Source organism: Gambusia affinis, linkage group LG12 (genome assembly GCF_019740435.1).
Source record: "Gambusia affinis linkage group LG12, SWU_Gaff_1.0, whole genome shotgun sequence".
Classification (NCBI taxonomy): Eukaryota; Metazoa; Chordata; class Actinopteri; order Cyprinodontiformes; family Poeciliidae; genus Gambusia; species Gambusia affinis.
The window spans coordinates 9,521,339-9,541,261 of NC_057879.1; the positions used below are offsets into that span (position 1 = coordinate 9,521,339).

Sequence of the window (19,923 nt, forward strand, 5' to 3'; positions counted from 1 at the left end):
AGTTCATATTACATAAAGGGATACTGAACATGGTGACGCACTGTGTATCTCGTGAGTGGAGTGAGTCTCACTTTCTTCAAATGACGGACAAATGGTGTTTATTTCTAAATTGCCATTCCTGCTGTGGTTACCCTAGATGGGTGGAGCATAGTGATGCTGAAATGAAATGAAATGAAATTTATTGAGTTCCAATAAATACTTTGGGGTCTTAATTGATGACTCACTTACTTTTAAAAACTGAAAAATCCGAGACTGAAACTGGATTTTTATTATCACAATATGCAGTACTTTTTTTCAATGTAAAAAAAAAAAAAGCAATTTGTTGCTGTCATTTTTTGTTGGACTATGGTGACCTTTTGTATATGCGTATCTACCCAGGGTCACAGGAACGATGCAGGTTAACGTCCTTACCGGTTAGAGGAAACTGCAACACCTTGACTTATAATTGTGAGATATATCCTCAGGTACCTGCAGGCTCCAAAATTGCCACGCTTTAAGTACAAGGCAATTCTTGGTGTTCTTCCAGTGTATCTGTGTTAAGTGACATACGAAGATACACAAAAGAGCATCGAGCAATACTTTTTATATTTCAATGGTTGGTACTTGCTCTCTTTTCTAAATACTTGTATCAAACTCAGAGAAAAGGTATTTGCTTTCTTATCTCCCGCAACGTAGAATGATCTGTAAAATGTCTTGCATCTTGACAGCTTGATTTCTCCGATCAAGTCAGAAAACAATATCTTTCTCAAAAGTAGCTTTTGTTTTCTGACAAATGTTTTCAGCCATATAACATGTGAAACATTAAAAACAAAATCAACAGTCAAGATACCTTCTAATTGAAAAATGTTTTATCCTGATTTTTATTTCAGCTTCTTTTAAATTCATTTGCTTATTTAAATTGGAAATGATTTATTTATTTGTGACCTATAGTCCAGGCGCATACACAGACAGGGCATTCAGAGACTGCCCTTGTGCTCCTCCTGTTGACATGGCATTGTTTTCTTCTTTTTATTCTTGAGCACAAAGATAACTTGTGAAATTCCTGCTGGCTGCCTTTGAGGGCTTGGTGGTTCAGAGGAGAGCTTGAGGACAGCTTGTGACGCAGGTTGTCAGGACAGTTTTTTTTTGTTGTTGCTGTTTTTTTTTTTTTATTGATCGGCAGCAACAGTTGATTATAAGTAGCTAAAGTTATAAAACAGTACAATTTGCACAATATGTCATTTAATTTGGGATGATCTATCTTTACAAATTAGATTATAAATGAGTCCACATTTAGCCCAGTGTTACAATTGTTTGCAAGTTCAAGTGTGAAAATGAATCAAGAAAGACAAGAAGAACAAAACTCACGTATGAACTTGCCTTTATTTATGGGACACGAAACTCTTGGTGTTCAGAATTTCTTGGTTAGACAGAATTTAGTCAAAACTGTGATGACATCTCTGTGAAAACCTCTATCACAGTGGACATCACATCTTACTCCATCAGGCCATGTCCTGACTTGCCTTTGTACTTGGATTATCATCTCCGTTACTTGTCCCTCAGTCTATTCCAGGCTCTTGGAGAGAACACTTGTCCCTTCACTGAAGGTCTCATTCTCAGCTGTCCACAGCCTTTCTGTCTCTGACTTTTACAATCACATGAGCATCCCAAAAGAAGGTGTGAGACACCTTGCACCACTTAAGTTGAGGAATCTAAGCCAGCAAAGCTATTAGTAGTACTTGCTATTTGCTGTTGTGAAAGGTCACTTCTAACGGGAGTTGATTGTTCTCGTCCTTGTCTTTGCCTCACTCATTTAGACTATGGGCTTCTGAATGGACTCAACCTGAATTCTGAATGTGCTCGGATGAGGAAAAGAACCAACATATCATGAAATTATGGAAAGGTATTTATTTTTTATTTGTCTGATTACTAGTCTATATAATTCATGCTAAGTGTCATTTGAATATACTTTGCAGTCATTACATCACCTATGTTTTATTTTAATTTGAGTTTTTTGTATTTGAGAAAGATCTTACAGGTGGGCAATTCGTTACCTGATGATTTGCCTTCACCAAGTAAGCTCCTGTGCTGTGACACATCTGGGCCTCTTCTGGCACTGAAGATGCGTGCTCCTCTGAGAAAAAAAACTCAATTAAGTAGTACTAAGGTTAGTAGTTTTAACTTTTTTATATGACATTTAATTGTTTGTTTAGTCTACTAAGGTTGACAGCAAAAGATTTCACCCCAAAGATAATTTATTTAGAAACTAATTAAAAAAAAATGAATGGGTAAACATGTTATAGTGATAATGAAACATGTGCATGTTGACTAATTACTACATTTTTTGCTTTTCATTTTTTGCTCATAGTAGTGTTGTTTTACAGCCACTTTTGAGAACCGTTGTCTGTTAATGCTAAACTCTGTGGTGATGCGATATTAATAACACTACTCTAATTGTATATTAAAGTTAGAAACTACAAATAATTTTTTTACTGGAGATTTATCTCTGTTAAAAAATGTATGTAGCATACAAACAACTTAAATATCTATAACTAAAATAACTAGGAATTTAATTTCTAGTTTAATTACTCTTGTCCACACCAGTGACCCCATGTGACATTTGTAAAAGCATGCAGCCATTGACGCTCCCAAATAAATCATTAGTCTCAATGACGTTAGCTGAAATCTGCAGTGGGCTGTGTGTAATACACATTTATTTTATTATTATTTCATGCCAATCTGCTTCAGCTCAAATAAATAACTTTTAAAGTATTTAATGCACTTCTTGCTATAAATCTGAAAATATTTTGTAGAGTGGATTACTAGCCTGCCTTCTACAACATCAGATCTATTAGTGACTTTAACTATATATATATGACGCAAATCTTCCCTCCTAAAATGCAGAGATTTCCAGCCACAAACGATTAAAACAAAATCCCCAGAGTAGCAATTGCTAAACTGTTATAAGTAGACAAAACCTGTATGTATCTATCTACCAATTTATTAATTTATAGGGCAAATCAGAGATTTAGTCTTTTTCTAACTATGGGTCAGCAAATATGTACATTTTTATTTTCTTATGAAACTTGAATGATTGGTTTACTATCATTGGTTTACTTCTGTAATCTAAACTAATATTTCTCAGTGTAATTTACAATTGGAATAATATAGTTTCTGGCAGTACTTATTCAGAAAAATAAGCATAGTAATACAAATGGCAAAATAAGTGCATTTAAAAAAATAGGTGTACATTGTCGGGTATTTGCAGTGTTCCATGTTCTAATCAATATTCTAATGGTACAATAATGTTCTATGTTTAGTTTATCCATTCAATCTGATTTATTGTAATATGCTCACAATTTTTGGGAATTAAATTATTTTCTTCTGTAAAGGGTCAAAACTATAGGCAATAACAAGTCAAGAGGCTGTTTTAGATGCACATTTGATTTATTCTATTCAACACGATAGCATGCTTAGGGAGGCACCATTATATTAGCAACAGGTGTCTCGGGCACTTTATTGTCTGGAGAAACTTTATTCTTCATCAAGTCCTTTCTGAAAAAAAGAGAACACAGGATAAGTGTTGAGTGGTGTTTAAACAAAGTATTAGAGGAGCACTTGGAGTGGAAAACAGATAGGTACACACACAGCCCTTTTTTTAAATGATTCCATTTGTTTAATTAAAAGGTAATGAGCCAGATCATTTTTGTTGGGATTTTTCTTTACTTTGTTCAAATTTAGAAGTTTACCAACAATTATATTTTTTAGCATTTGGTAGAAATGCCAAATAGCAATTCTGGCATTTCTATAAACTCTATAACTTGGGTCAGACATTTTGGTGTCTTTCCACAAGTTTCTCACAACTCTGTGATGCAACATTGGCCCATTACTCCTTACAGAACCAGTGTAACAGTTTTGTAAACCCAGATGTCTCCCAAACACCTTTCCAACTCTGTGTTTTCTGTGACGGCTTTGTGATGACCACACCTAGATGCTATTTTTTTTTTTTTTGCTAACTGACAGCAAGTTCGGTTCATTAGTACCCATTTGTACTTAAAGTGTAACTTCCTTGCAGATAACATTAGATGTTGCTTTACTGTCTGCTTTTGTTCTGGGGTTGATAAGCACATTTAACATCCAACACATTCATAACTGCGATACAGATCCTATCTCTGTGTTAACAAGCATGATTACTTAACATTTCTATTATGATTGTACTTGTATCAGATTGTTTGAACAAATGAATGTTCAGACATTCATTTGTTTGAACATTCAACAAATGAATGTTGTTGAACATTATATCATGGAATCAAATGAAATTTCAGATTGGTTACAAACTAAAAATGATACACAATATTTCCTTTGAGAGATTAAAAACAACCACGGAGATGTAAAAATAACTAGTTATTCTTTGGTTGTTTCAGTTCAAAAAGTCAGAAATAATTTCAACAAGGGATTGTCAAGGTCAAACTATTAGCTTTTTTTGTTTTTTGGATTGAACATGAAAGCATTTTTATGCACTGGACATCTTTAAAAATATATATTTGAAAAACAATTACCATTTTTGTCTACATACAAACCTTTGACCCAGCATCACGGCTTTTGGCTCGTAACTTGTTGACTTGAGATTCTGCAATATCGGCTCTCTCTTCAGCCTCATCCAACTCATGTTGAAGCTTGCGGAACTTGGTGAGGTTGCTGTTGGCTTGTTCCTCCTGTTGGAAAAGCATCACATATTCCAGATAAGTGTATGACTATGTTATATAATGATCCTATTTTGAAAGATCTATACTCACTGCTACTTCTGCAGACTTCTTATAGGATTTCACTTTGAGCTGAAGCTTGTCCACCAAGTCTTGGAGACGTGCCAGATTTTTACGGTCCTCTTCAGTCTAGGTTTAATGAAATAAGATGGACATTGAAAAAAAAATACTTTTTTAGTTTGTGAAAACTACTAAAGATGTGTTCTAGATTAATAGATACCTGATAGGTAAGTTCCTTGATGCGTCTCTCATACTTTCTCACTCCTTTTATTGCATCGCTGGACTTCTTCTGTTCACTTTCCACCTCATTTTCAAGCTCCCTGACCTGCAAATTCCACAGCAAAAGTCATTAAACATCATATTGGTTGAGATTCAGAAAACATTTGATTTGCTTGCGCAAACACTTTACATCAATGAGCCTTCCTGTACTTACCCTGGCCTCAAGCTTCTGGACCTGCTTCTTGCCTCCCTTCATGGCGATCTGTTCAGCTTCATCCAGACGGTGCTGCAGGTCTTTGATGGTCTGCTCCATGTTCTTCTTCATGCGCTCCAGGTGAGCGCTGGTGTCCTGCTCTTTCTTCAGTTCCTCTGCCATCATGGCAGCATCAGTGATGGCCTTCTTGGCCTTCTCTTCAGCATTTCTGCACTCCTGCACAGCCTCCTCCACTTCAGTCTGTAGTTGAACAATATCACCCTCCAGCTTCTTCTTCTGGTTTATCAGGCTGGTGTTCTGCATGATTTCAAAATAAGATATTTATGAGGTATTAGTTCATGTAGGAAGTATTATTACTTTTGAGATGTAGTCTCACCTGTGAGTGCAGTAGCTGCACCCGTTCACTAACATCCAGCAGCTCTTGCTCAGCAAGTTTGCGGCTTCGTTCGGTTTGCTCTAAAGCGCCTCTCAGTTCCTCCAGTTCTGCCTGAAGCAGGTTGTTGCGTCTTTCAACAATAGCAAGGTTTTCCTTCATGTCATCATTGGCTCGCAGAGCATCATCAAGTTGGAGTTGAGCATCCTTTAAATAAATGTCAAACAATTTTTTTATCTAGATTTGATGTTTTTAAACTAAGGCAATACCACAATTACGTTTCCTATTACTTACTGACCTTAAGATGTGCATGAACAGACTTGAGTTGTTTCTGGGCCTCAGCTGCCTGCCTGTTGGCTTGGCTAAGCTGGATCTCCATCTCATTGAGGTCTCCCTCCATCTTCTTTTTCAGACGAAGGGCTTCATTCCTGCTGAGTTTCAGACTCAAGGGAGCTCTGGAGAGTATCCACCATCCGCTGTTGGTTTCGCTTTACTTGTTCCATCTCTTCATCTTTCTCAGCCAGCTTTCGCTCAAAGTCCGCTTTTATTTGGTTCAACTCAAGCTGGACTCTGAGAATCTTTCCTTCCTCATGCTCCAGTGAGGCCTATAGAAACAGGATGAGTTGTATGAAATAATTATTTTACCAAATACCAAACACTACAATATTTTAATTCTAGTAAATGTTTTGCTCTGCACTTTACCTCTGCTTCCTCAAGAGCGGTCTGTATCTCAGTCTTTTCTTGTTCCAGCTGCTTCCGTATCTTCTCAAGCTCATGAATATTCTTTCCTCCCTCACCAATTTGCTCAGTGAGGTCAGATATTTCCTCTAAAATGTAATTGAGACAATATATTAATTCTGCTTTGTAATTAATTTGTCTGATGTTTTATTGATGAATAACCAACCTTGTAAGTTCTTGTTCTCCCTCTTCATGGTCTCCAGATGTTCGAGAGACTCTTCATAAGAGTTTTTAAGTTTGAAGAGTTCGGTGCTCAGAGATCTGGCTTCTTTCTGAGAACTCTCCAACTCTGACTGAGACTCTTCATACTTCTGTTTCCACTCAGACAAGACCTAAAAAAATGATGGAGATGTAAGTATTTTCTCTTTAGGTGTGGTAAGTTCATACTGCTGTCTCTGTATTTTTCAACCTTGTCAAAGTTCCTTTGCCTCTTGTCCAGAGCAGCAGCAGCAGCATTAGACCTCTCTACATCCACCATGAGATCTTCGATCTCATTCTGCAGCCTGTGTTTGGTCTTCTCCAGAGAGGAGCATTTAGCGTTCACTGCTTCAACTGCCTCCTCGGCCTCCTGCAGACGCTGAGCCAGCTTCTTCCTGGATTATTGAAGAATCCAGGATTGGGATTGGCTGCTTTCAAACTTTTTACAGTCACTGAAATTCAAATGTGCTGTACTCACTTGGCTTCCTCCAGTTCCTCGGTTCTCTGGATGGCATCAGTTTCGTACTTGGTTCTCCACTGAGCCACCTCAGAGTTGGCCTTGGACATGCTGCGCTGAAGTTCAGCCTTGGCCTCCTGCTCCTCCTCGTACTGCTCCCTGAGGAGGTCACAGTCATGGCGAGCAGACTGCACCGCATGGGCTAATGCATTCTTGGCCTGAAAAGAAAGCATACAAAAAGACATAGTCATTGTCAATAAATCATCTTTATTTTTATGGAGTCTCTTGGTTCCCACTTGCCTTGATTTCCTCTTCCAGTTGCCTTTTGAGGTCTTCAATTTGTTGTATGTAGGACTGCTTTCCTCTGGTGAGTTGAGACACTAAGGAATCCTTTTCCTCAAGCTGCCTTATAAGTTCACCTGAGAATGAATTTAAAAATTAGGTTTTAAATTGATGAAGTTTAAATATGCAATTCAAGAGGTTTAAAGTGCATGTTTATACCATTTTCAGTTTGAAGCTTAGCTTTCTGCATGGTGAAGTCATAGATGGTACGCTGTCCCTCTTCTGATTTGGTTTTATATTCATTCATCTGATCCTCAAGAGACCGACACATTTTCTCCAAATTGTTCTGAAAGAAAGTAAATACGAGTATCAATAATCATCACCCTTACAAGATTTTACTCAATAAGCCAACAGCAAGAAAATCTTCATACATAACCTTAATATTTAATTTACCTTGGCCTTAACAATCTGCTCCATATTGGACACAACATCATCCAGCTCCAGTCTAAGCTCACTCTTCTCCTTCTCCAGCTTCTGCTTGACTCTCTGCAGGTTGTCGATCTGTTCTCCCAGGTCAGCAACACTGTCAGCTTGTTTCTTCCTGAAAGTGGCAGTGGTGGCTTCATGGTGCAGGGTGGCCTCTTCGAGGTCTCTGCGGAGTTTCTGGAGCTCGGCCTCCCTCTTCTTGTTCATCTCAATCTGGGCGGCTGTGGCTCCTCCAGCCTCCTCCAGTCTCTCACTGATCTCCTCTAACTCTCTAGCCAAGTCTGCTCTCTGCTTCTCCACCTTGGCTCGAGCAGCTCGTTCTGCTTCAAGCTCTTCCTCCAGCTCTTCAATGCGGGCCTAGAACAAAAGGATGAATGTTGCATTTGCTTTTAAAAACATGCAGTTCTTCTTGTTAATATTTTGTCTGGTGAGAAGTTTCACCTGCAGCTCCTTCAGTTTCTTCTGGAGCTGAGCACTCATTGCTTGTTCATCCTCTATTTTTCCATTGAGTTGGCTTATTTCAAAATCTTTCCTATGGATGATAAACGGTACAATGTATAAAATGATGCCTACTTAGAAAGTAGCTAGTGTTTTTGATATGGGCTTCTTACTTTTTCAGCCTCTCTGCAAGTTGCTGCTTGTCATTTTCTAAGTCCATGATACTTTCTTGAGCCAACTTTAAGTCTCCCTCAAGCTTTCGTTTGGCTCTCTCAAGGTCCATTCGTATTTTCTTTTCTTGTTCTAAGGATCCTTCAAGCTGCAGAGAGACAGGCAAATAATCATGTGTAGTCAAATAAACATAATACAGGATTTAGTTGTTATGTTTTAGATCTTACATCGTCCACTTGCTGCTCCAGCTTTGTCTTGGCCTTGGTCAGAATGTTGACTTTGTCTTCCTCACTCTGCAGGTCATCCAGGGTTTGTTGATGAGCTTCCTGTAAAGCTTTTTTCTCCTTTGTGAGCTTGGCGATGATTTCGTCCAAAGCAGCCATCTCCTCTGTCAGGTTCTTGACCTAGAGGCCAAAAGGTTTTCAGTGTGAACCAATGATATTTGACAGCATGCTGTGTTTTGGTGTAATGGTTGGTCTTGGTGGTACCTTATTCTCTGTAGCGTGTTTCTCTTTCTCCACCTTTGCCAGAGTTAGCTCCAAGTCGTCAATGTCCTTCTTTAACTCAGAGCATTCATCCTCCAGCTTCCTCTTCTTTGCAGTCAGTTCAGCATTCATCTCCTCCTCGTCCTCCAGTCTTTCTGTCAACTCCTTGATTTTTGCTTCCAGTTGAATCTTACTCTTGATCAGACCTTCACATCGTTCCTCAGCATCAGACAGATTATCTTGCTCCTTTTATCAAAAGAATTGAATATGTTTTACGGAATGGTTATCATAAATTATGTTCAGCCATTAAAATCACAGTTTCAACATACAGTTTGGACTTGGAGCTGCAGGTCGTTCTTCTCTTGGAGAAGAGAGACCATTTTCTCCTCTAGTTCCTTCCTTCGGGCTTCTGATTTTGCATAAGCCTCCTTGAGTTTGGTAAACTCCTCCTTCATGTTGGCCATCTCCTTCTCAGTCTCAGCTGATTTCAACAGAGGTTTGATCTTGAAGTACAACTTCATCCAGGGCCAATTCTTGACCCCCATGAAGGCACGGATGTTCCACTGAATCACAAGTAGTGCATCCCTGTGTGCATTGGAAATTGTAATTTTTAAGTTGAATTGTGTCTGTAGCAATGTTTCCTTTATTATTATTATTATTATTATTATTATTATTATTATTATTATTATTATTATTATTATTATTATTGGGATAATTAACCTTCGTTCAACAATCTTTTGGAATTCAACTCGAGCCAGAAGACCTCGTGAACGAGCTTGGATGCCAGTGATAATTAATGCCAGCCGTTCATCTCGCATCTCTTCTAGCTGACCCAGAAGTCCAGCTTTGAAAAACACCTTTTAATAGATACAACAAGGGTTTAATCACTGATCTAAGCAATGCATAGACTTCATATTCTGTTAATATTTGACCTACTTTGGTGTGCCCAAGTTTGTACTGGTTGTGGTCTATATCCAAAGACCCCAACAATTTCTCAGCAGCTTTTTTGTTGTCAATAAATTGACCCTCAGGAATTGCATTGGGGTTTAAAATGCGATATCTCCAACAAAACAACAATGTGTCAGCATCAAATCTTTTGAATTAGATTTTTAATTTCTCTCCATTAAAAACAACAAACCTCTGCTTGAAGTCTCCATAGAGGATCCTGTTAGGGAAGCCTTTCCTACAGATCCTTATGCCTTCCAGGACACCGTTACAGCGCAGCTGGTGCATCACCAGAGGGTTCTCCATGGCCCCAGGAGTCTTGGTCTCATTGGGGATGATGCATCGTACAAAGTGAGGGTGGGTAGACCTCAGGTTGGTCATCAACTTATTCAGGTTCTCCTGAATTTTCCATAGACAACAAAGTTGAATACTTATTTTTCATATGTAAATGCAAGAATGAAAAGTGAATCCACTTGTTTTATGAAACAATAAACAGAGGTGTACCCAAATATCTAATTAGAATAATGGTCTATTGGTATGGCCATCAACTAATGTATGTCAAATGGGGTAACTCATTGTCTGACTCGTTTAATGTTGGTAATGGAGTAAGGCAGGGAAGTATATTGTCCCCTTACCTTTTTAACATTTATATGTATGAACTATCAGCGCCTGAATTGTTGTAGGCTGTGTAGTTGGTGACCATTGATAATCAATCACATAATGTATGCGGATGATTTGGTAGTCTTATGCCCATATAGTGCTGGCCTTCAACAATTACTAAGGGTCTGTTCCCAATATGGATGTGATTTTGATGTCAAATACAACGCTAAGAAAAGCAATGTCATGATTGTTAGAAGTAGAGCAGATAAGCATCTGATAACCCCTGACTTCTCTTTATCTGGCATTGTCCTCAATAATGAAATTAAATATCTGGGACATTACATAACTGATGACCTATTTGATGATCGTGACATTTGTAGGCAGTATTGCATGATCAACCCTCCTCCCAACATTTATATTGGATGGGACTTCCGCCTCGTCACATTGTTGCGTGAGGTACTTTCGCGTCAATATGTGGGTTTTACCTGATGCCTTACCGTAATTTTTGCCCTAAACTATTTTTGGGTTTTGAAGTGTCGGCAGTTTTTGCGAGGACCATTCGCGTAAATAATCCATGTAAAACATGCGACCTTCAAAAATCGTCAAATCAAATCGTCAAAATTTACGGTGAAGGAACTCCTGTTCACATATTGGCGAAGGTATACCTTCAGCCAATAAATTAAATATCAGACATTACATAACTCGTCAATATATGACGAGTCGGGTGTGAGAATGTGTTGGCATGATATATGCTCAGGCTAATATTTTGATCAGAAAGTTTGGTATGTGTTCATCCTCTGTGAAGGTAGCTCTTTTTAAAGCTTTTTGCACTTCATTTTACACAGCCCATCTATGGCGAAGATATAAAAAAAGTAGCCTGCACAAACTTTATGTGGCATACAATGATGGCCTGAGGCTCCTACTTAAAGTGCCTAGATGGAGCAGTGCTAGCCACATGTTTGTACATACCGCTGTTCCCACATGTGCAGCTGCACTCAGGAATCTCATGTATAAATGTATGTGTAGATTATCTGTGTCATACAATAATATAATAGTAATTTTAGTGAACCCTGTTTTTAGTACAGTGAGATTTTTCTCAAGATTGTGGAAACATTGGCGTCATCATTTATTTGTGACTCAGTGACTGTCATATTATCCTGTGTTTGTCTGTTTTTATTTATCATTTGTGTTTAATATGGACCTCTTTTGTGTCTGGAATAAAGATTGATTGATTGATTGAATAGAATAGAATCAAAGATAACAGGAAATGTAACAGCCAAACAACGTATAAGAAGGTGGAAATATATACAAACAGTTAAATAATAGAAGTAAAACTTATATAACAAACAAATGTGCTAAAAATATTGCAAGTAAAGTGTCTTAAGACTTAAGAGATTACTCCCACAAGACTTATTGTTAGGGTTTTGTCTGGGATATAATGTTGAAACCACATGTGCCTTTAATTCCCATTTCTAAAATTGAGGGAGAAAAGACTAGAAGTCATTAGAATTTAAATGTTTGTGGTTGCATTTCTTTTATCAGTTTAACCAGATAAACTGATAAATAAGCAGTGTACCTTTGAACTTGAAAATGGGTAAACAGCATTAACTGGTGTTAAAATCATTACCAGAATGTGAGCATCAAGATAGAAATGTGTACATAGTAATTTACACATGCCTATAAAATAAATTTTTTCTGTGGAAATGTATGACAACAAAATAAAACAGAATATACACGATGTTTATCAAATTTTGGTTGATGGTTGGAGAGAATATCTGATTAATACTACTAAAAGTGAATACAATTTAAAACAAGCCAGGGATAATCCTTCTGTATATATTTATAAAGTTTTTGTGAGTACACTGCAATATTAATTTAAATAATCTTACCCTGTGTAGAGCAGAAACAGTTTGGAAAGATGAACCTTTCTTTTTGCTGCCTCCTTTGCTCTTCCCACCAGATTCTTGAGATACATACAAATAATCAGTTTTGTCATTAGATTAGCAATGTAAGGAGTTAGTGATGTTGTGGTAGCAATAAATGCTTTATATTGTGTCCCCGCATACCTGATTCAGCTCCAGCATACCCAGCAAAAAGTATACCCAAAAGCTTAACCGTTGATTTCTGGAAAAGACCAACAACTGTCTCATTCAGAGGATCCTTGTTCTTCACCAGCCAGTTGTTGATATTATAGTCAACAGTTCCAGCATAGTGAACCAGGGAGAAATGTGCCTCTGGTTTGCCTTTGACAACTCTTGGCTTCTGGAAGTTGTTTGATTTTCCCAGATGATTGTCATAAAGCTTAGCTTTAAATGTAGTATCAGAGGCTTTGGGAAACATGCACTCCTCTTCGAGGATGGACATGATACCCATGGGCTAAGTAGAAAAGAAATACCAAAGTCAAAATTTCACCAGAACAAACATGGGAATTTATGAAGAATCTCACTGAAAATAAAAATCACCTTTTCAATCAGGTCGATGCAGGCCTGCAGATCCATACCAAAGTCAATGAAAGTCCATTCAATTCCTTCTTTCTTGTACTCTTCCTGCTCCAGCACAAACATGTGGTGGTTGAAAAACTGTTGCAGTTTTTCATTGGTGAAGTTGATGCACAGCTGCTCAAAAGTGTTGAACTAAAAAAGAAAACATATCTTTGTTGTTTCATTTAGATTACTTTTATAGATCTGTTTACTATTTGCAAATAAGATAACTTACATCAAAGATCTCAAACCCAGCAATGTCCAGCACTCCAATGAAGTACTGGCGAGGCTGCTTGGTGTCAAGAGACTGATTAATTCTCACCACCATCCACAGGAACATCTTCTCATAAACAGACTTAGAAAGTGCACCAATAGAATAGTGCACCTTAACAAGGAAATGATGTAGAACACTGTTAAAACCTAATGATAAATTGCATGTAAACCTAAATACATTCAAAGTTCTTTGTATTTACCTGGGCAACATTTTGTCCCTTGGTGACCCACTCATTCCCCACCTTGACCCTTGGGTGACAGAGACCTTTGATGAGGTCAGCAGAGTTCAGGCCCATCAGATATGCGACTTTGTCAGCATCTAGTGAAGTATAAAGAACATTATTATGTGTATAGAAAAACACAGATCCATTGAGTAATAGTATATTGCTTTTGAATAGAAATTTTATCCAACTAAATTTGATTTTACCAGATCAAAAGGACTGTTGAACAAAGAGACTTGAACTTAAATTTATTTTTGTAGTGACTTGACTGAAGAAGTTAAGATGATGTAATTTTAGTTCCCTCTTGTGGTGTTAATATTTATTTGTTTTGAACATTTTAAATCTAGTTATCCATAATGCAAATATACTATGATAGTTACCTTCAGTTCCATCTGCTTCTGCCTGCTCTTCTCTCTGCTTTTGCTTAAACCTCATGTTTCCAAAGTGCATGATGGCACCAGTCATTTTATAAATGCTGTTCTTCTCTCGTGAGTGAAGCCCAGCACATCAAAGGCATCCTAATCACGTAACATTTTGATATCCAGTTAGTTTTCATCATTTTTTTTCTGTATGCTATTTCTGCTAATATTTTAAAAAGTCAGCTCACATCAGTAGCCATCAGCTCTTCAGAGTCATTGATGGAAGCTACTGTTGTCTCTCCTTGGGAGATGAATGCGTAATCATAGGGGTTGTTGGTGATGAGTAGCATCTCTAGAAATTTAGAAAATACCTTAATAGTAAAATGTTTTCTTTAGGTAAGAGTGTTTAAAAATACAGATACAGAAATCAGTTTGAGCAAAGTTCACACAATTACCCAGAAGTTCAGGCTTTGCCTGAGACAGGATCTGGTAGAAAATGTGGTAATCCCTCTCAGCTTTGAGCTGGTAGGTGACACGTGACTTTTCCAGAAGATCTGGTGGGAAAACAACCTATTATTCTCAGCAGAAATGGGCCATCACTGCCTTGAAGTATGTAGTCAAGGTACGTACAAGTTTCAATGTCAGCAGAGGCAAGCTTTCCTCTATTGTCAAAGTGGATTCTGATGAATTTACCCTAAAAGAAAAAGAGTTATTGAATTTCTTGACTTTATCTCAGAAATGACTAATTCAAGATCCACAGTCACTTACAAATCTGGAGGAGTTGTCATTCCTGATGGTCTTGGCATTGCCAAAAGCCTCCAGAGCAGGATTAGCCTGAATGATTTGATCCTCCAGGGTACCCTGATGAAATCGAACAAAACCACAATATCCACTTTATATAAACTGAGTAAAAGCTTTATATTTTTTCAGGGATTTAAAACAAGAAATTTAAAACAAACCTTCTTTTCACTTGCAGCATCTTTCTTCCCAACTCCTGGTGCAGCAGCAATGCTGGCAAAGTACTGAATGACACGCTTGGTGTTCACAGTCTTTCCAGCTCCAGATTCTCCGCTGTGTAAAAGATACAAGAAAAGTTTCCTGCCAAGATCTACAACTTAGTACCACTAAAGAAATATACGGTTGCAGTCTGACTCACGTAATGAGGATTGACTGGTTTTCTCGATCTGTCAACAAGAAATTTTAGCAATCAAGTCAAAATTAGAGCATCATAAGGGATGTGTGAACAAAATAAGGGGTTTCTGTACCTGCCAGCATGTACTGGTAGGCATTGTCAGAGATGGAGAAGATGTGAGGAGGAGCTTCACTCCTCTTCTTTCCTCTGTAGGCAACGACCACCTCTTTGTTGTAGACTGGCAGCCACTTGTAGGGGTTGACAGTCACACAGAACAGCCCAGAGTAGGTCTGCAGGTTAACAGGTAACAACAACAAAAGATAATGCCGTAATTGTCTTATTGAGCATATAGACTGCATTTCACTGCAATGTTAGTTTGTACATTGAAGTTTAGCTTTCTTACATAGATCATCCATGCTGCGTAACGCTCTTTGAGGTTAAACAGCACAGCTGGCTCATGGAGGAAGGTGAACATTGCCATGTCCTCAATTTTATCAAACTTTGGCGGGTTCTGAGGATGTACATCGCACTCCTTCACTGTGACAGTCTGTAAAAGAAAACAACAAAAACTTTGTTTTACATCTAAACTGAATCATCAGCATCATGATATCTTTATTCCAGAAATGTAAGTCCATAGTAAAAAGATAAACAAGATAAAAAATGTTAAAAGTAAGAATCAAACACCTCTATGGATTATTGATTTTACACATTTTAGCACTGAATATAAATTCACTTGCCTTTCCAAATTCTGTATCAACAGTGACTTTGTCACCATCACGACTTTGGACGGTTGCTTTTACGTACTCAACTTCTGGGTCAGGCACGAAGCACTCTCTCTTCATGTCAAAGGGGCGAGTCTGGGCCTCCAGACGCTCCTTATCCGATTTCCTTAGATAAGAAGCAGCAGGCCCAAATTCTGCCATGACGGCATCACCCATGTTTCAACCTTTACGAAAAAAACCCATTAGCATCTACTATTTAAAATGCTTTTACAATTATCCATTTGTGAATCAAGAAAAGAAATCAACAAAAATGCTTGGACCCCAGAAATATTTAAATCTATTTTGAAAATAATTAATAAAATATACAGATCAGTGGCCAACTCTGTTTTACCAACATTTTTAGTAATTACCATAACTTTTAAAAACCCATCATTTTTTTCCCTTTAATTGTAAATTTAGCAATATGTGGGCATTCAAAGAATATCTCCATATAAGTATAGCCTTATATTGATTTTACTCTTAGTGTTAGATTAGTCACTAAAATTAATTGATTTTACCTCAGCTTTATTTCAGTCCCCCTGGATATGTGAAATCTTGCTGCTCCACAAATAAAAGACAGAACAAAAAACATCACAATTCTGAAAAAGTGGAAACGGTATGTTTGTAAAACAATAAGAGATTAGTTCTGCTTACAGACATTAATCACAGACATTTGAAATTTTAAATTATTTTTAAGTCTAGCCTACTGTGCGGCTTGCCAGCCACAACAAAGCAGATTATTACTTGAGTGAATGTTCTTACCTCTTATTGTCAACCCTGTCAAGACAATGAAGGAACCAGTGACTCCCTTCTGGCTTTCTCTCCATTAATAAAGGTTGGAAGTCAACCAAATATGGGTATGAATATCAGAGAAATGGCATCCAGTTTGCTCGTCACAAAAGCATTCTCCAAACTGGGTTGAACCCAGTGCTGCTATTTGTTGCTCTCACCTTGAACAAAAGACGTGTATGCCAGAGTGGACATGACAAAGAAAGAAAGAGAGAGGCAGGAGGTGGGGAAGCAAACTCTGACTGCTGAAGCATTTTGTCTCTCCTTTAGTGAATTGTGTGTGTTATTTTTAAGGTATTTTTTAAATAATAATGAATGGCAAAGTAGTTTATTAATTTAAATGTATGTCTTGTTTAGGTTTTTCTGAATTTTTGTGCCTGGAAGGATATTCATTTGTTACTTGAACACCCATCTCTAACTAAAGGCCAGGAGGATGCATGGACATTGGGATATTATCTTTCTATCTGCAAGTTGAAAGAGACAACACAAAGTAGAGCAGCACAACTTGTGGAGCTTCAGACTTTTTCAGATCTTAGATTCAATAATAGTCTCTTCAGTGATTGGTTGTAAAATAGAGATGGAGAACAAAGAGCTGCAGCTGTCGTCTGCAAAGACACAAGACAAGGACAAGGTCACAGTTGTGAAGTCTCTTTAATATCACTCAACACTACTTGTAGTTAAGTCTACAATAGACATCCTCAGAGACAATACTGTCCCATTCAAGTTCATATTACATAAAGGGATACTGAACATGGTGACGCACTGTGTATCTCGTGAGTGGAGTGAGTCTCACTTTCTTCAAATGACGGACAAATGGTGTTTATTTCTAAATTGCCATTCGTGCTGTGGTTACCCTAGATGGGTGGAGCATAGTGATGCTGAAATGAAATGAAATTAAATTTATTGAGTTCCAATAAATACTTTGGGGTCTTAATTGATGACTCACTTACTTTTAAAAACTGAAAAATCCGAGACTGAAACTGGATTTTTATTATCACAATATGCAGTACTTTTTTTCAATGTAAAAAAAAAAAAAAAGCAATTTGTTGCTGTCATTTTTTGTTGGACTATGGTGACCTTTTGTATATGCGTGCATCTACCCAGGGTCGTCACAGGAACGATGCAGGTTAACGTCCTTACCGGTTAGAGGAAACTGCAACACCTTGACTTATAATTGTGAGATATATCCTCAGGTACCTGCAGGCTCCAAAATTGCCACGCTTTAAGTACAAGGCAATTCTTGGTGTTCTTCCAGTGTATCTGTGTTAAGTGACATACGAAGATACACAAAAGAGCATCGAGCAATACTTTTTATATTTCAATGGTTGGTACTTGCTCTCTTTTCTAAATACTTGTATCAAACTCAGAGAAAAGGTATTTGCTTTCTTATCTCCCGCAACGTAGAATGATCTGTAAAATGTCTTGCATCTTGACAGCTTGATTTCTCCGATCAAGTCAGAAAACAATATCTTTCTCAAAAGTAGCTTTTGTTTTCTGACAAATGTTTTCAGCCATATAACATGTGAAACATTAAAAACAAAATCAACAGTCAAGATACCTTCTAATTGAAAAATGTTTTATCCTGATTTTTATTTCAGCTTCTTTTAAATTCATTTGCTTATTTAAATTGGAAATGATTTATTTATTTGTGACCTATAGTCCAGGCGCATACACAGACAGGGCATTCAGAGACTGCCCTTGTGCTCCTCCTGTTGACATGGCATTGTTTTCTTCTTTTTATTCTTGAGCACAAAGATAACTTGTGAAATTCCTGCTGGCTGCCTTTGAGGGCTTGGTGGTTCAGAGGAGAGCTTGAGGACAGCTTGTGACGCAGGTTGTCAGGACAGTTTTTTTTTGTTGTTGCTGTTTTGTTTTTTTTTATTGATCGGCAGCAACAGTTGATTATAAGTAGCTAAAGTTATAAAACAGTACAATTTGCACAATATGTCATTTAATTTGGGATGATCTATCTTTACAAATTAGATTATAAATGAGTCCACATTTAGCCCAGTGTTACAATTGTTTGCAAGTTCAAGTGTGAAAATGAATCAAGAAAGACAAGAAGAACAAAACTCACGTATGAACTTGCCTTTATTTATGGGACACGAAACTCTTGGTGTTCAGAATTTCTTGGTTAGACAGAATTTAGTCAAAACTGTGATGACATCTCTGTGAAAACCTCTATCACAGTGGACATCACATCTTACTCCATCAGGCCATGTCCTGACTTGCCTTTGTACTTGGATTATCATCTCCGTTACTTGTCCCTCAGTCTATTCCAGGCTCTTGGAGAGAACACTTGTCCCTTCACTGAAGGTCTCATTCTCAGCTGTCCACAGCCTTTCTGTCTCTGACTTTTACAATCACATGAGCATCCCAAAAGAAGGTGTGAGACACCTTGCACCACTTAAGTTGAGGAATCTAAGCCAGCAAAGCTATTAGTAGTACTTGCTATTTGCTGTTGTGAAAGGTCACTTCTAACGGGAGTTGATTGTTCTCGTCCTTGTCTTTGCCTCACTCATTTAGACTATGGGCTTCTGAATGGACTCAACCTGAATTCTGAATGTGCTCGGATGAGGAAAAGAACCAACATATCATGAAATTATGGAAAGGTATTTATTTTTTATTTGTCTGATTACTAGTCTATATAATTCATGCTAAGTGTCATTTGAATATACTTTGCAGTCATTACATCACCTATGTTTTATTTTAATTTGAGTTTTTTGTATTTGAGAAAGCTCTTACAGGTGGGCAATTCGTTACCTGATGATTTGCCTTCACCAAGTAAGCTCCTGTACTGTGACACATCTGGGCCTTTTCTGGCACTGAAGATGCGTGCTCCTCTGAGAAAAAAAAAACTCAATTAAGTAGTACTAAGGTTAGTAGTTTTAACTTTTTTATATGACATTTAATTGTTTGTTTAGTCTACTAAGGTTGCCAGCAAAAGATTTCACCCCAAAGATAATTTATTTAGAAACTAATTTAAAAAAAATGAATGGGTAAACATGTTATAGTGAGAACGAAACATGTGCATGTTGACTAATTACTACATTTTTTGCTTTTCATTTTTTGCTCATAGTAGTGTTGTTTCACAGCCACTTTTGAGAACCGTTGTCTGTTAATGCTAAACTCTGTGGTGATGCGATATTAATAACACTACTCTAATTGTATATTAAAGTTAGAAACTACAAATAATTTTTTTACTGGAGATTTATCTCTGTTAAAAAATGTATGTAGCATACAAACAACTTAAATATCTAAAACTAAAATAACTAGGAATTTAATTTCTAGTTTAATTACTCTTGTCCACACCAGTGATCCCATGTGACATTTGTAAAAGCATGCAGCCATTGACGCTCCCAAATAAATCATTAGTCTCAATGACGTTAGCTGAAATCTGCAGTGGGCTGTGTACACATTTATTTTATTATTATTTCATGCCAATCTGCTTCAGCTCAAATAAATAACTTTTAAAGTATTTAATGCACTTCTTGCTATAAATCTGAAAATATTTTGTAGAGTGGATTACTAGCCTGCCTTCTACAACATCAGATCTATTA

At 37.4% G+C, this 19,923-nt stretch overlaps 1 protein-coding gene, 1 long non-coding RNA gene and 1 pseudogene across 6 annotated transcripts in view; 2 read left to right on the forward strand and 1 right to left on the reverse strand.

Moving 5' to 3' along the window:
- The window catches only part of fitm1l (fat storage inducing transmembrane protein 1, like), a 95,192-nt gene that overhangs the window by 19,244 nt on the left and 56,025 nt on the right, over positions 1 to 19,923 (forward strand). The gene's annotated exons all lie outside the window — the stretch shown is intronic.
- The window catches only part of LOC122841486, a 53,249-nt gene that overhangs the window by 15,894 nt on the left and 17,432 nt on the right, over positions 1 to 19,923 (forward strand). For all 4 annotated transcript variants that reach the window (XR_006372395.1, XR_006372396.1, XR_006372394.1 and 1 more), the window contains exons 3-6: positions 1,797 to 1,882; positions 2,009 to 2,146; positions 18,890 to 18,975; positions 19,102 to 19,241. This is a non-coding gene — a long non-coding RNA (uncharacterized LOC122841486). The remainder of the gene's footprint in view (positions 1 to 1,796; positions 1,883 to 2,008; positions 2,147 to 18,889; positions 18,976 to 19,101; positions 19,242 to 19,923) is intronic.
- Positions 3,408 to 16,429, reverse strand: LOC122841482 (annotated as a pseudogene).